Source organism: Anoplophora glabripennis, unplaced genomic scaffold (assembly GCF_000390285.2).
Source record: "Anoplophora glabripennis isolate ALB-LARVAE unplaced genomic scaffold, Agla_2.0 scaffold208, whole genome shotgun sequence".
NCBI classification, from domain to species: domain Eukaryota; kingdom Metazoa; phylum Arthropoda; class Insecta; order Coleoptera; family Cerambycidae; genus Anoplophora; species Anoplophora glabripennis.
Window position 1 is genome coordinate 630,187 of NW_019416550.1, and position 18,380 is coordinate 648,566.

General features: G+C 31.7%; 1 protein-coding gene across 2 annotated transcripts in view; it reads right to left on the reverse strand.

Annotated features, from left to right (window-relative positions):
* LOC108908651 (myosin heavy chain 95F) overlaps positions 1–17,211 on the reverse strand; it is a 56,437-nt gene extending 39,226 nt beyond the window's left edge. The window contains exon 1 of one of the 2 annotated variants that reach the window (XM_018712754.2): positions 17,118–17,211. The gene's annotated coding sequence lies outside the window, so the exon portion shown is untranslated. The remainder of the gene's footprint in view (positions 1–17,117) is intronic. The other variant, XM_018712755.2, reaches the window with a different exon arrangement.
* Between the last annotated feature and the right edge of the window lie 1,169 nt (positions 17,212–18,380).

Genomic DNA, 18,380 nt, shown 5'->3' on the forward strand with positions numbered 1-18,380 from the left:
ATGTAGGCCAGTGGCGTAGGAATGGGTAGTAAAGCGGGATTTTTTTACCCCAACTTCTACACCAATGACCTAATAATCATTTGGGATTCATTTTTAGATTCCGTGGACAATTCTACATAAAAAAGGTATACTTTTACCGAAAATCTGTTTAGTTTCTTAAGGATAGGAAATAAATAAAGTTGTTTGTTGTTTGAGGAATTTTCTCCAAAGTAAACGATTTACGAAATGACGAATTTATTCGATTTTTTGCACCACCATGTAGAAATGAGAATGAAAATATAGGTATATTCGCATAATTCGCAAATACATTCAAATGTATCATGCTGTAATGTCGCCGAAAGCTACAAGCCAAGTTTTACTTCTCTTTTCAAAGAGTCGTCATTAAAATCTGTGGCATGCAGAACACGCCATGTAATTTTAAATAAGCCATTATGTAACGTTAATTCCAACCAGTAAATCGACTCCTAGTTCGCGTCCGCGTTTTGTTAACGGTAAAAAAGAGCCTGGGTAGCAAGTTATTTTTTTATCTGAAGCGCTTCTTTGCGCCGCTGTACATGTTGGAATCAATGACACAAGTGATATTTACGGTTTCTGTATTTAGAAACAACTGCCAATCAAATATTACGAAATATTTTTTATCGCAATTTTAACTCGATATCGGTTTATTTGGTTGTTATCAGTGTCACTTATGCACTTAAGATTTATCAGCTTCTAATGCAGATATATGTTCCTAGTATTTTCTTAATAGTAGGAAAATCACAAAGGAATACCATTGAAGTGTCTACACTAAATTTATGACTACATGTTCTAAGATCTGGAACTGAAAAACTGTTTTCAAATCCGTCCTGTCACTTATTAAAACCAGTTAATACACTGTCATTTTATAAATTATGCTGATTTGGAAACGTCCAAGTAAAAGTTCTTTTCACATTAAATTTATTAGAGGTTTCAAATACCGTTTTCTATTTTTTTTTGCTCAAATAACTTGACATTTTAACAAATTTAAGTTAATGATGTGAAAGCGTTAACAGTTCCAGTCGATTTCCATACATATCTGGCATATTTATAATTCTAAAGGTTAGACTAGCATGTTAACGAAAAGTAAAACATTTATAAACTCTATTTCTGCATTTACTACTTGCACTATACTTAAAAGTGTACCTCTATACAGGGTGGTTCGAATTTCGTGCAGGAAACTTCGATGGCAGATAGATATCTTTAAAGTAATAGGTATTTGCATTATAAACATAGGTCTAGAACGGCCCCGTTTTAGAGATATAGGGTGTTGAAGTTGTTAAAAAAAATTGATTCTTTGTTTATATCTCAGGAATCTATTAACCGATCTCAATAAAATTTGGTACAAATAATGTATGATAGCATGCCTTGCATTCTCTAAAATCACCATTCCACCAATTTTGATTTAAATTCACAATACTATGTGAACGATAATGACATCCCACACATTCCTGAAATTACTGAAGATCAAATTTTAAATTCTATAAAGAAACTGAAAGCAAATATGACAATGGGTCCAGACAACTTATTATCAAGGATTGTGCTTGCTTATTTTCAAAACCGTTATGCACGATCTTTAATCAAATCCTTAAATCTAACACCTTCCCTGATTTATGGAAACAGTCTCGTGTGTGTCCGGTTTATAAAAAGGGTAACAAGGAGGATGTTGAAAACTACAGACCTATTGCTATTGTATGCAACTTTTCTAAATTATTTGAAATTATTATTCGCGAACACATTTCTTTTTATGCTAAAAACTTAATTGTTCCTGAGCAGCATGGCTTCATGCCTGGTAGATCGACAGTGTCCAATCTTGTGTGTGCTACTCAATTTATTGCTGAGACTTTGGATATGAGAGGTCAGATGGACGTTATTTATACAGATTTCACTAAAGCCTTCGACAGATTAGATCATGGTATATTGCTTCGTAAATTACACAATTTTGGTATCAATAATTCTCTTTTACTTATGTTTAAATCTTATTTATCACATCGTGCTCAGTTTGTGCAATATCGTGGTTACAAATCAGACATATTTAGTCAAACATCAAGCGTTCCTCAAGGGTCAGTACTAGGACCACTATTATATTATTTTCATCAATGATATAGCGCGAAACTTTAACGTAAATTTTTTAATGTATGCCGACGATTTGAAAATTTATACTAATGTCAACTCTGTATTTGATTGTAATAGGCTTCAGCACAGCTTGAATTTGCTTACCATTTGGTGTGATAATAATAGGCTCCCCTTAAACGTTGCAAAGTGCAATGTAATGTCTTTCTCCCGTAAAACTAATTCTACTCAATTTAATTACAGCCTACGTGATCAGGGACTGGTTAGACCTGAGTATATTAAGGACTTAGGGGTCTTTGACCCAAAATTAACCTTCTCTGCACATATTGCTGAATCTATCACAGGTGCTTACAAAAACTTGGGTTTTATTCTCCGAATTGGTAAGGACTTTAAGAATATGTCTACATTACGTACCTTATATACGTGCTTTGTTAGACCCAAGTTGAAGTATGCCTCTGTGGTTTGGTCTCCCTATTATAATAATTACATAACATCATTAGAAAAAGTACAGAGGAGGTTTCTTAAATCGGCCAGTTTCATCTTAGATGAAGTCTATCCAGCTCTGGGATATGCTCAGGAGTTGTTATTGGATAGGTTTGAAATGCATAGTTTAATTAGGAGGAGGGTTATGTGCTCGATAATGTTCTTGGACAAAATTGTCAACCACGATATTGATTGCATTGAGCTTACAACACAAATAAATTGCCGTGTTCCTAGAATAAATGCCAGATCAAATAGTTTGTTTCTTCCTTCTTCGCGCACAAACATGTTGCGGTGGTCTCCTTTACATCAAATGCTTTTTAATTATCATAATATGGAGAATAGCCTGGACATTTTCAATACTTCTTTAGCACATATTAAAAGAATTTTCAATTCTCACAATTGAGTTATCGGATTTTTAATTTCTTTTTAGTTTTTGTATTACCTACTTATGTTGTTGTTTCTGTTGTTGTTATCGTGATTTTTAGATACATTAATTCTTATGTGACTTTACCGTTTTGCTATTTTTTTATTGATTGACTGACCATTGTTTCTGATTAAGGTTTGTACTTTTATCCCGTTGGGTGAATTAAATTAAATTAAAAAAAATTAAATTAAAATATGAGCTCTAATGGTTCAATCAGTAGTGTACAATTGGTCAGGGGTCACTCCCTTTTTAAACCTAAAAACCTACGCCACTGCATTTTATACAAGTTATTATAACGTATTTATTTTCTATTGCACAAAATACGTAAAAGAGGTAACTTGATTTTTTTCCATAAGATTCGCCGTTCTCAAGTTATTCATATCAATAGGTACAATCCCCTTGTGGCAGATACCTACTTCTAGCCATATTACAAGAATATTTATGTTTATGCTTAAAAGTAAATTGTAAGCACATCAATAACATTCTTTACACTCCTTTCCACACCACCTGTGAGGCAGTGTTCCTTGTGCGATTTAGTTTCCCCTGAAGGCCTAATCTACTAACTTTACCAATAACAATAATTTAAATCAAAATAATAATAAAAATATAGGTATTTATCAAGCAACTGCAACTGAAGAAGAAACAAAATTAACGTTACGTATTTACAACAATTGTTCAACTGACATCTTCTATTAATGAAACTAATTGAAGCTAATATCATATGGTGGTTTTTCTTTAATTCATTACACCCGTTTTCTATTTGCTGCATTAGTTGTGGTCTTGTATCTGGGGGATTTAGATATGGCAATCTGGTTGGACAAGACACTGGACCCTATATACCATTATGGTAGACATTGGCATTTGGTCTTCTATCTATCCATCGCCCCATATAATTTTCATTAATTCATTCTTATAATATTCTCCCAGAATGCGCAGGAGCACCATCCATTGTATCCAATTATTTTGTCCTATATTTATCGGAACATCGAGCGGAACATCCTCTAATAGTTCAAATAGCTTTTCTAGAAAGTTCAGAAATAACGGAACTTAGACGGGGTGGCAAGAAGAAAGGTCCACAAACTTCATTGCGAATTATTCCGAGCCACACGTTCACAGAAAATTCGTGTTGAAAAAAATCTTGTCCGAATTTCATGAGGATTTTCTTGTGACCAAATATGCAGTTTATGAAAATTCACTACCCCCTGCCTTTGGTAAATGTACATTTATTATCCTCTTCAGTACAAAAAAAATATATAAAACTTTTCGATTGATACACTCTCTGTACAAATTACAGGGTATTCAGTATCGGGATAAAATGAGATTTAAATTTTTATCTAAAGTTGAAACAGACTATACACTCACCAATGGTATTTTAATAAGTATTTGCTTTATTTTCGCTTTATTTCGTATTTCATTTTTAAAATAATTTATGTCATGAGAAGTTCAATAAGTTCTCGCTGTTTTTCAGATGGCATTATCAGAACTGCAAGAGTGTAGTTTAAGATGGTAACGCACCTATAAGCAAGCTTTAAGTTCAGTAAATGTTATTTCGCCACAGTGTAAATTACTTTTTTATTAGAGAATTCTTGTGCATGTAAATCGCCGATTGACTGTAAGAGAAATTGCAGAAAAAGTTAGCATCTCAATTGGGTCATGCCATGACATTTTGACAGAACAATTGAACAGCCATGAAGATGCAGCAAAATTTTTCCTAGTTTGATGACGCGCAACGGAAAGAAAATCGTGTGGACATTTCTCGGCAACTCCTTGAACAAGCTAATGACGATGAAACATTCATTCAAAGGATCATAATCATAACCATCACAATGGATCGGCAAATGATCTCCACACTCCAACAAAGCAGTCTCAATCCAATGTTAACCTGATGCTCATTGTTTATTTAGACTTTAATGGAATGGTGCATTTTGAATTCTTGTCTCAAGATGAAACAGTGAACCGTGTTTATACTATCAAGGCATTTTACAACGGTAACCAGACCAGACCAGACCAGACCTCCTTGCGATTGTTTTTAATTTCCGAAATTAAAGTTAGTGCTGAAAGAACGCCGTACAAAAAGGTACCTACTAACAATTACGAATTTATGCTCGTTTGATTTTTCCCACAATCAATAAATTAAATACAATTTAAAATTTAATTTGCCTGCCACCCCTAAGTATTTGAAGTCCAAACGAAAATAGCAGTGCTACAGGCAATAAACAATCGATTACATAAAAAAAGTTGGTTATCCAAGGTTCTATGTTAACATCACATGTCTATGTTAGTAACACATCACATTATGAAGTCACCGTTAACCAAATTAATTGTTTTCCTTTACTCTGCATTATAAGAAATGTCCTCAAAACCACCGTTTCTATTATCACTCTTAAAGACCACCTCTATGTAATATTGCGCTTTTCTTTGGATTTTAATACACCTTATAAATCCCGTTAAAAACCTACCATAACTCACTTGATATAAAATCTGTCTAGAAAAAGTCTTCGCTACCTAATAAATGAAATGTAGACAATTACAATGATTAGAATAAACCACTCGTTTTAAATAATTAATGAACTAGTTATTTAATTGAACCGATATGCTGACTTTAAATAGAACTCTGCGTGTTTTGCGTAACCAAATATGTACGTAGGTATGTACCTACAATATGCAACGCATGGACAGCTCTTATATATTTTATCTACTAATTGATATGCATCTCCACACTTTGAACGAGCTTGACAATGAACTTGTTTGAAAAGTCGAATACCTTTAAAATAGACAGATGTACTAACTGTTTACTAGAGGTTAAAAACAGAGAATGCCCTTGAATTTTCACAATAAATAGAATTTGATATAATAAATATAATTTAACAAAATACAGACATACCGCATTTCCGATTTTTTTTTTTAAATAATTTATTACATAATATATAATATAATTAGTAAACTCTTAAAGATTATAATATCTTCCATGAAAAACACTACCTACCTAGTAATTCAACATTATTAATGCACATATTTATCAGAATTCATCATAATTCTATGTATATAGTCATAGAGAAGAAAATTGGTGCTCTTCATTCACGACTTCTTAGAAAATAGTACTAAAACCCAACAACCATGACATCTGATTCTACATAAGAATCTTTAAATTTACTACAAAAGTAACTGAAAATATGTGAATAATAATTCTGTTAGTAACACTGATATACCTAATAAATTCTGACCCATCAAAACTACCAAGAATTGTAGATAAATAATATTCCTTACTTGTTACTTTTATTTTACTGCAACGGTACTAAGCAAATTCATATGAATATCAAAAACGTTTAACTTACTGTATTGTGGGAAACAACTCTGAAGACTAATGCCCGATCAGCATTGAATTAGATCACAATATTTAGATAACGTTCAACAGCAAAACCACCATCAGATATATAACGGTTTCTAACTTATTATTTTTTATCAACCTTACCATAAGTAACCAACCGACGAATGATCCAAATATTTTTGGTGTCTTAACTACAAACATGGAATATGGATGAGATAAAGACAAAGTATTACATGTACGAAGGAATATGTAACGAACTAATAAGTTCGTAACCAGTATATGTCTGGTAGTTCTGCTGATGAATGATAATAGCAGTTTTTTAGATATTGTGTATATAATTTAATGATGAGTTCGTAACCAGTATATGTCTGGTAGTTCTGCTGATGAATGATAATAGCAGTTTCTTAGATATTGTGTATATAATTTAATGATGGTAGGGGCACTAGTCTGCAGAGTAGTTGTTCTCCGCAATGTCATCAATTAAAAACTGTTTCGCCTGATGATGGGGAAGGTCTTGCTTTCATGATGCCAGCAGGTCGCTTTCTGACAGACTGATCGTACTGAAAGCCTATATGCAATCGCCATTCATAGATGGTACTTTGTTATATATCAGCCATCAAATTCTTTACTAAATTCTCAATCAAATGAAATTATATGTATTACACATAAGTTGTGATTATACTCTTTTAAATAAAATAATAAAGAAACAAATTTATAGGCGGATTAATACATAATTATACAAAAATATAAAATAAAAAATCCTCCTTTCAAATTGTAAAAGACATACCCGATATGTTCACAAAATAAATAAATATTATATGTATATTTAAAATCTTTCAAGCAATTATTTCGTATTCTTGTTTCCTCTAGCTATTATATCACTCTATACAAATAAAGTTCGACAGGAAATTTATTATGTATTTATTTTAGAAGCTTTTTCAATTGGTATACCTTGTATTTGGTAACAGAGTATAACTTTATTTGGCGATAATTTAAGAGAAATATAATTGGTTAGCTCAATCATGTTTAAAATATCGTAAATATAGTAAAAAACGTATTTAGTGTATTTTTTATTTTTAAAACCCTTTAATTTACAAGTAAGATTCGTAAAACAAAACAATTATGTAAATAGAACAATAAAAAAATAGTAAATAAACCATCCCCTTCTGAAACTTGTGGAGCAATAATTTAACTACATACTAATTTCTTTAAGTATTTTTAAATTGATTTACAGAGTGCGGTAACATACCTAAAGGAACAAAGTTATTGAACAGAAGTCATCTGTAATCTTGTTAGCACGCAAGTAATCCCACAATGAATTCTAAATCGTAACGAAAAAAGATTATAACTTTATTAGAATGACTAGAACTGTGACTCTCAAAACTGGACTCGAGTTGAAGACGTGGTCAATATACTGGGTAGTATTTGACCTCTGAATCATGATCCAGTGTTTAAGCACTTAAACACATTCATAGTGACATGATATTGAAATAGCAAGGATAAATTAAAATAGATTTTTATATACATAGTTAAAATATTCTCAATCATTGCATGTTTTAACATAGTCCTTTAATATATGAAGAAATAAATGGTAATAATATCAAGGATAGGTGGACTTACTTTTAATTTAAAATTGAACAATTTCAACCTAGAGTTTGATACTTAATGTCCTCCTATAAACTGTTATTTTGTAATAGTCACACTATTTTGAGATACACTACAATGAGAAATAACTTCGAATTAAATAATAGACTAAAATCAACATCAATCATTAAAGACATCACGGGTGTTATAGGATAACAATCCCCTCGATCGAAGTACACCGACGACCTCAGTTATTATCCATATAACACCCCATGTATCTAATGATTCTAATAAATATTTTTATCCAACTTGAGTGACAACATTTTACTGCCAAAAAAATCAGAGAAAATGAAGGTCGACACACTAACCACGGTATTGGACATCTTTAGAATTAAAGCTTAAAAAGGTATAAATTTTATTATTTTATTCTTTTACAGTTATTGTAATAGAGCATTTTGTCTAGATTTAGATGTTATAAAGTGACATGGGTATTTTTAATCTTACTTAAGAGGAAGCTTTAGTAGATGTTAAGCACTGCTTCATCCCAAACTTTCTACTATTATCTCACTTTTTTGTTTAACAGCAATTAAAATGTTTTCTATTTAAAAATGATAAATATAGAAGACAATGTACTCCTAGTATTTTCAAGATGGACAGTACATACAAAACAAGGGTATCCTAAACTTTTTCCGAAAATTAAAAATAAGGGATGATAATATTTTTTACGATATCTACGAGTTTTTCCAGACGTCTTACTCATATTTTAAACCTGGCCTTAGAGCATCTGGACACTATGCAGGACACTGCAAAAAAGTTTCACTCAAATTTCACTCAATATTACTCAATAATGTAGCAATTTCTGTCATTGAGTGAGTTTTACTCAAACCCTAGTTACTGCTAACTATCAATTGAGCGACTTTTGGGTCTATTCTGAGTATATAAAACCAATTTAGAGTTGACTTTTTCCCTAATACGATTTAAATTTAAATATTATTGAATCATTTTTTACTCAGACTTGGTTTTTAATTAACTAAATATTGAGTACAAAAATAAATCACAATGATTAATTAGCACATACAGTGTTGAAACTAATTAGAAGCTATACATCGTGTTTTGCAAATGATGGAGTTTCAAATTAGGAGAGATATTGTAAAAATAATGTCTCAAATCTACATATCTTTTTTTGATAGTATGTATTAACCCTTGAAGTTAAGAGATGAAAATAGATATTTTGTAATAACTTTTTTGTAATTTATTAAATTTGTATAACTTTTGGGTAAAAGGCATGTTATTTGAAATTAGATCTACTAATGTGTACAATTTACTTAATAAATGCTTCCATATTATTAACGTTTGGAGTGGTTTTGCACAACTTTATATTTTCTTGAAATTTTAATTTAAATATCATTGTCATAAACTATTAAACAGTCATGGTGGTTTCAACACAGACTTGTTTTAGAGACAATAATTTAGGTCTCAATTGGTTCACTGAACGGATAAATAAATTTTACGTTACAAATACCTATATACGTAATTATAGATAACAATTTAACTATCCGTTTATTTAACCAAATATTAATCGAGACTTAATATATTGTCTTTAATTATTGTAATTAAATCACTGCATTTAAATAGAATTTTCCCTAGAATAACCAGATAAACCGATACTTGTCCAACTCCAAAGCACATCATACGCCATACTGCCACGCACCACGCCACGGTCATGAGATAACCTAATGGCACGATGGGAACAGACAAAGACAATGCATCTGGATATGAAAAGGGTGGGATCACTCAGTATAATCACAAATGAGTAAAATGATCAAAATGCCCAATATTGAGTGAAAATGTACTCAAAAATTTCACTCAAAAATTTCACTCCGAACCTTTATTGCTTTCAGTCACACCGATTTTTTTACAATGTACTATTCAAATTCTACACCCTGCGTAAGGGGCACTTTGAAGAAATAACTATCACTGTTTCATTTTTTTAAAAAAGAAAATAAAAATAAGATACCGATTTCTAAACCATTAGGGAAATAAATGGTCCTAATTTTAATTTTGATAACTTGAATAGGTTTCGAGTAATTTGGGTTTAATATGAAGATCAATTTGTAAGGAAAATACATTTTCTTGTGAAACTCTCAGGAAGTAGTTAATTTTCCGTCTACAAACATGAAAATTGTAAGGACTATCACTTCTGTTGTATAGCAAATAGTTCAGTTAGACCAGAAACTAAAAGAGATTAATTAAACAGTGATTTAAATTAATGTCTCCACTCAAATTTAAAAAATAATAATAGAAGAGAATGAATACCCTGGTACAACAAACGAGACCTACTTTCGTAACAATGTAGAGATATCAAAGCACTCTCGAACAAACCACCATTAACAAGCTAATAACAAGGCGATGATTCATTTCTATTTTTTTCCACTGCCACCCTTTCAACATGGAGCCTACTGGCCGCGATTCCGGTGGCATTATTGCGAGCAGCTCTCAAACATCCGGTCCAGATACCGGAACTACACGTCTATCAGGTCCATGCAGTTAACAAATAGCCGACCTTTAAAAATAACGCCATCATTTCTAAAACAATTTCCACAAACCAAGTATTTAATAAGTATCAACAGACTAAATTGAATTTTGTATCCTGTACCAGATATTCCCGGTCCAAAATATGAAGATATTTATAAGAATATGATGATATGAATCCAAGTTACCTTAGTCCAAAATTTGATAGTTTCCGAGATACAGGGTGTTGAAGTTTGAATTTTATTTTAATTCTTCTTTAGTAACTTCAATGTTAATTGTAGCAAATACATAAAACTTGGTATACGGAAGTTTTCTGGCATGAGAATTTGAAATATGGTCTCGAATTTGCTGTAAATTATTAAAGAGCGCTACCTAAAGCACTTTACATGCACTTAAATTATCATAACATTTGTGTGCGCTCATATATTGAATTTTTAATAAAAATCATTTCATACACTCATCATTGCCTTCCTTTCCACTTTATTCAGGGTTAGGACTGGTCCAAAGTAGTTCTAAAATTTTGGAGCGTCTTTAGAGAATAACGAGCCACCGGCAGTAAAAAATTTAAAGACCGATGGGTAGTGAGTCAACAGCGACAGTAAAATCCAACCTGTCAAGAATAATAAAAGTTTCAAAACAAATAAATTGTGAAAATGAGAAGAAAAAGCACTGCTGCAATTAATTCAATTTATTGAAAGTAGATGTTGAAAATGACCCCTGTTTTCTTGAACACAAAATCAGTTGAACTGTACTGTACACCCTGTATATTAACAATTTTTTTGATCTAAAAGTTAATTCTACATTATCAGAAATTACCCTCTGCCAAACTTAAATTAAATAGGTATCTTTAAAAGTGCTCGAAATACCTTTTACACTAATTTTTATTTTTTATAAAGCTGTTCAATTATCAACGCATTTTTTTATTTAGTTGTCTACTCCTTTTTTTAAATAATCTATTTTAGTTATATCAGAATTATCACCTTGCAGGTAATTATTTCACTACTACAATGTAAAAAAGCTTGTCCTTGAAAAGTGAAAAAAGGTATATTTTTGGTATCTGTCTTTACTTTTTTGACCCAATAAATTGTTCAAATCATTGAACAAGGAGAAAATAACTAAATTCTCTATTTATGGCATATTTTTACGTTTTGATGAATTGACCAATTTATTGGTCAATTTTAAGACTATCAACTGTTAATCACCATATCAATCATACAACACATAACTTATGCCAAAAAAATGCCACTGTAATAACAAACAGTAAAACAAATCCCTAATTGCATAAAATGACACTATTAAATAAATACTACACTGTTAATAAATGTAAATATTAAACAGTGTAAATATTGTCCAGAAATATCCTCAAAATTGGCTATTAATTAATATCAGTCCTATTATCTCCAAATTATTGACCCATTTATTGAAGTTTGATTTTCCATAATTTCTAACTATTTGTACCAACCAATATAATTTGAAAATCTATTTGAACAATTGTTGGATCAAACATTGGTAAATAGTGAAGAATGCCGTATCCAAATACGGATAACAGGTTATAATCTGTAGTTTTCCAGATATTAGTAAACATATTAAAGGGGTCGTACACTTACGTGAAACAAATAACCTTATTTTGTTCATTTGTTAGGGTATTACACTCACGTAAAAGTTATATCTGTAAATATTTCAAATAAAAAAATATCTACGTGATTCAAATGAATAACAGTTCAGTAATATTTCATGTAAGTAATAACCTGCTGAACCTATACCATTACCATATTGTATACTACATAGTTAAGAAAAGTATCGCGACTACATTTAAGAGTTTTTGAAGAACAGCTTAATTTAATCTCTCACAAGTGAAACAAATTTGAATAATGATCGTCACCTATCCGTCATTTTATTTTGTTTGTTCAACGGTTTCCTGGTGTTGGACGTTGTTAAAACTGACACGTTCCCAAATTGGAAATAATATTGAGAAGAGGATGTGAGGGTAGAACAATACATGTATTGTCGCCGGTGAAGAATATAAAAAGAAGAATTTTGGTTTGAATTACATCAAGAAATGATATAGCATCTTCTCATATATGTTTATTTTTTTCAGAGTGGATAAGCAACCAAGTTTTCTTTGAATTGTGCTAAGAACAATCGTTATCTCTTACTACTGACAAAAGATGACTTTTGTTGGTAATTAGCAAAAAATTTGTTAAATGTTGATTCACTGTTTTCTTTCTTTATAATGGTTGGGATTAAAATGTGTTTATCAAATTTTAGACCACATAATAATCTTAAAGTGATGATAATCGCTTTAAGACACACATTAAAACACAATATTCTGTTTCATTGGCTGGTGAGTGGTGTAATCTTTTACGATATTTTATTCAATCAACCAGCGAAAATATTATCTCGAACGTAAACGTAACAGTTTGTCAATGTTCATCGTAAACGAAACATTAATATTGGTACCGGTAAGATCTAGAAATTTTTAGATGGGATCCGTTTATAGATCGCATCATCATATACCTGGTTTCTACCCTTGTTTCAGCGAAACTTATTCGCGGTGATGCGGTGATAAAATATCTTAATCTGACATGGTAATTTCCACTCGAGGTTGTATTTTTTCCAGTAGGAATGAAATGTTTTATTATTTACTGTATCAATACCTGCATAATACTTTATAACTTTGATGTAAAATTTTGTTTACTAGTTTTGAGAAACGAAAACATTTTTTTGTATGTATATTTTCACTAAACTTGGTAAGCAGTTAAGCGTAGCCTAAAAAATATAACAACCGTTCGCCTTATTCAGTAATTTGGTTGGCGTACTTGGAACCTGCAATTGTGACGTTCACTGAATGCTATCCGGTAATTATTACTATTGTTATGCATTTTAGTATGTTATCAACACTCATTATCTCCCTATAACGAATACAATTAAATCCTGTGGTTTTAAATGCTTTATATAACAAAGATCTGCCTTATTTCCCACAATAAATTAATTATTATTGTAATTAAATCTTTATACCAGTATTTTAAAAAGGTGAGTGTGTAAAAATTGCGGTATATAACAAATATGTATGGTAGTATTTCAAAAAGTCTTATCAGATTTAGTTGTACGCAATTCAATTGGAGAATCACAATATCATATTTTTGGATTTTTGCACTAATTTTTTATTAAGTAACAAATAAAAACCATTGTTTGTGCCTTCGGCAGAATATAATTTCGTTATTTTTCGTAAATTCTTATTCTTCCAAGGTCTTTGAACGGTACAAAGATATAATGAAAACAAGCAGTTAAGGTTTGTATGAAGAAAGCTGAAATTTAAATCCCCAAATACAGCAGATATTGAACAATATCTACTATTGCTCTTTTTTATATCATTTCAAAGATCCAACAGAAAATTTAAATGTAAATGTCTTCATTAGAGAAACAAGTGCACAGTCGTTTCACAGGCCATTCAATATTCTACTTAATATACTGTCTTCCCTGTGTGCAAAGGTTACTTTTTGAAATAGTTATATTTAACTTTACCTAAAAACAGTGACAGGGATAGGGTGTGCACGGGCCATCTCAGAAAGCTCGATGCCCACACCAGAAAAAAACATATCCAACAATACCATCTTTTTCATATCGGTAAATCCCTGACTGGGACACTTTTTTTAGATTCAAACGAAGGACTGCCTAAGTTTTGAAACATTACATTGGTAAGTCATTGATTGGGTGTTTTTTTAGAGGGCGCCATAGAGCTTGCAGCAGTCCTGGGCTCACTTCAAGCAAAAATCCTAGCTACGCCCATGCTGAAGAACTTACGTATAAAAAAGTGAATGTATTCACAGCCAACTACGTCAACATACAATATCATCCCACTCTGATAGCAACTTGCAGCTTTTGAAAGGAAGTTAATTGTATTTTGTTAATGTATATTTGGACGTAGTACCTCTTTCTTTGAATTTGCAAAGTTATCATACGCAAAAATTTACAGATGCAAACTTTTTTTTAACAATCAATTGAAGATGTTATTGAATAATTCTGCATACAATGATAAATCAGACGTATTCACAAAACGCAATCGAAATTAATATATGCTTTGTTCCTAGAGTAGTCCAAAAGAGTTTCCAGTCAAACGTATGCACATTCCGATCAGATACTTATAGCCCGTAAGGCATTTGTTGAGATTCAGGAAAAGAATAAGCCCATAAAGTTCTGTTATCGAAACTACTGCAACAATTTACCGCCTTGAAAACTTCATCATGAAAAATTGTCTCAAAATAATTATACACGTTAAACAGTTCCTTTCTTTTATTTTTCACGCCCAACAGTTCCCATGAAAGAATATTCGTTTAAAAACATCTAGACTCTAGAAGCATTAATAATTCGTCTTTATTATCAAATAAATCAAATTTCTCGGTTCATTTACGAATCACCCTGTATACTGAATCTGAATTTTATTGCAGCTGTGAAGAGAAACTGAACATAGAATTAATGTTGCTCAAAACCTGATGCATTTCATGGTTGGCTATTCCCAAGACTTTCTGTCAAAATGAAAGTGAAAGTTTGGATCAACTATAACTTTTTATATATTTTATGTGCTAGAAAGCAGCCAAGCAACCTCTGCTGCAAATTGAATGCTTTATGTAGACAAGCTAGTCATACAGGGCATTCTATCATTCCGGGTACACAGAGCTACCACATTGGGGTCAAGAAAGACGATTTAATTAAACTTATCTCTATCCAAAAAGCTCAAATTTGGCAAAAAAAATATTGATTAATTTCTTCCAAATGCTTTCTCCGATTCAAACACAATTTGATGTTCGTGTTTAAATGCCAATTTTGACATTGTACCTAACCGAAATAACCCCCACCTCTAAACAAATTATAGTTTTTGAGTGATCTCTTACAACTTAACTTCTTTACAAGAAATTGCTTTTCAATTTTTTTCCTTTTCCACAATTTGGTGTGTTCCTACCAAAGCGTTTTTTTTTGACACCATGAATTGGACTTTAAAAATTTCAATTATTTGCTAATAAAATCGAAAAAAATTCTTGAAGAAAACCAACAACTTATAATCGAATGTTCTTTAGCGGAAAATATGGAAAATGTTTACATTGAGTCAAAAAAAAAATCAATTGAAATAGTTGTTCTTCATTTCAAATTGTCGTAATGATTTTTACATAAAAATAACAACACAAATATTTTTAATTGCTTAATGCAATGTCTGCCTTTCAAGAATTGTTGTCAGGGCGGTTGCAACATGGGATACCTTTGAAGAAATGAAAAAATAATATAAAAATGTAAGGTTAACACCGTACCGTACATGCAGTTATTACGAATTCCAAGAAATTCCAATGTTAATCAAAATTCAGCGCATAGATCGTTTTGTTCGGATTCGTTTTATTGCCATTCCAACTACCGTATCTTAGAAAGTGTGAAATCGTAATTACCATTTTACAAGATTAAACAAATAACGAGAATCAGACTGCGACCAAACAAGAAAAGGAACAAAAGAGCGAATTACACTCTCGAACCCACGAAATTGTGGAAGTGAAGAAACCCACATGTTCTTCACCAGAACGAGAACAACACAATAAAATGTCACATTCAGGAAGCTTGGAAGGTTGAAAAATAAACGGGGTCTAAATCGAAACACTTTCCGTTTCTCTTAGGTTATTTAAAATGTCAACCTATTCATGTAATCTAAATATACTACAAATCAATGCATCTTACAGAAACTCAACACCGAGCTTGAAACCTTAACGCCCTTTTTATGTAAGTAGTTGTCATTTCCCAGAATGTCAACATTATATAAATAAACAAAAAATTTTAGGGGGTTCCTTGTGCGATACGCGCATTATTCTAAAATTTTGATATGATTAAACGTAATTTTAAGCCTTAAAGGGCTCAGATTATCACTTTTCGAAATGCAAATTATTACCGGTAAAAAAGTAAAAAAAAAGTTTGTCTTTTAAATACCCATTTGTTTGCATCTTGATACTTTGTACATTAGAGAAAGTCAAATAACTTGCTTCCTCAAAACGTTTAACATTTATATACTGTATGTTATGTTGCATATTACTCACATTACGTACGTTGATTTAGTGATTACGTTTACCGCATATAACAATAAAGTTTTACGTCATTATTGTGAAACTACAAATAGTCTCGGAGCATTTTACAATTGTTAATAAATTTAATCGTTGAAATTACTTTTAATGACATCACGCTCACACAATCTCTGTCAGAACCAAACAGAATAGAAAAACCTAGACTGATATAAAACTGATAAAAATGATACTGATGCCACGTTATCATATTAGCACCTCAAGTAATGTCTAATTGATTTGTTGCTTCACATAAATAATGTATCAATATAACTTTCAATTAGTTATGTCACACATTCCAAAAAGGAACTAAATACAATAATTAGTGTAATAAATAAAACTAAACATTTTGCAAATAATAAAACCTAGGTTCAATTGTAAGTACTCAAAAAAAATTTCGACCTCAGGGTCAGGCGACATTTACAACACAAACCCTTTTGTCAAAACTAAGTGCAAAGTTTTTTCGTGTCACTAACTTTTGAATGTCGCTCCACAAGAACAGTGTACAAAACAAATGGAAGTAGAAGTAGCTATGTAGTTATTTCAAGTTGATATTACAAATACTTATGCTGCAACTTATATTTACCTGTTCGAAGTATCCCGGCTTTTATAAATCAAACAAAGCACTAAAAATTACACAACCACCTGCACCAACACCTGAAACACGTATGAAAACTTTGTGTTTATAGACGACAGCGCATGACCGGTCGCTTACAACTAATTCTTTGGAATTCAATTCGCGGAACCGTTGCCTGTTCGAAAAAGTTGTGCTTAATTATATGCAGTCACCAAGTTTCACAGTCTTAGAACGGGGATAATGGTTAAGTGAACATTAAATTCAGTACAAATCTGGTACACTAGTTGTACACGAGCAGTAACGGTGCTAATGAATACATAATGTGCCATTACTGTAATTTAATTAAGGGATCCTATTAATTTTCAATTATTTACCTAATATTATGCAACCAGTGGTACTCCTTTGTGTATTAAGTGTAGTACTGGTATAAAATATCTCCAATTTATACATAAATGAAGAAATGAATTGATTTTTTACACATTATGCTTATCCGAACTTTCCGAAGCACCTCTTTTATTATTAGCCATCAAATCTTCCATTAAACTTAAACAAATTCCTGTTGATCGTTCCTTAGTTGTCAAATTTGACAACAAATAAAAAAAAATTCCAGTCCCGGTATAGAAAAATGATATCTTAAATAGAACACCCTGTAAACTCTTGTGTAAAATCACTGGCGTCACTAAGACATTTGAAAATAAATTATCTGTTAATTATATTAAAATAAAATTATTGTTTTATTATTATTATTATTAAAATGACTTTCTGTAGTGGTTTAAACTGCCAATATGATAGACGTAATTTCTTTGCATGGAAGCATGTAAAATTCACTGGGGAGTTTCGGTTTTGTCAACATTATGTGTAATATTACCCCTGGTTAAAAATTCAGTTCCTAGCGGGCAGCCGACCAGAGCACACGTGTTTTGTGAAAGTGTAGTGCAAGGAGCAAATTCTACCTGCCTTTATTAAGGCTACCTGGAAAGAATCCCTTTCTTTCCTTTTAATCACCGACCTAATCCCCGGCTTAAGCATAGACGCCGTCGGCATCTTTGTTACAGCACCTGTGCCGGGGTTATGCCCAGGTAAGTTTTTACTTATTTATCAGTTATTTGCATTACTTTAGAATACATTTCTTTAAAATTGCGACCCCCGACAAACAATATACCAGACAGACAAATACACCAAAAGACACGTACGCCCCCGTGAGGGGGCATCCCCACACGACTAACACTTACACACCTTCCCCCCCACACACACATACACACACACACACAC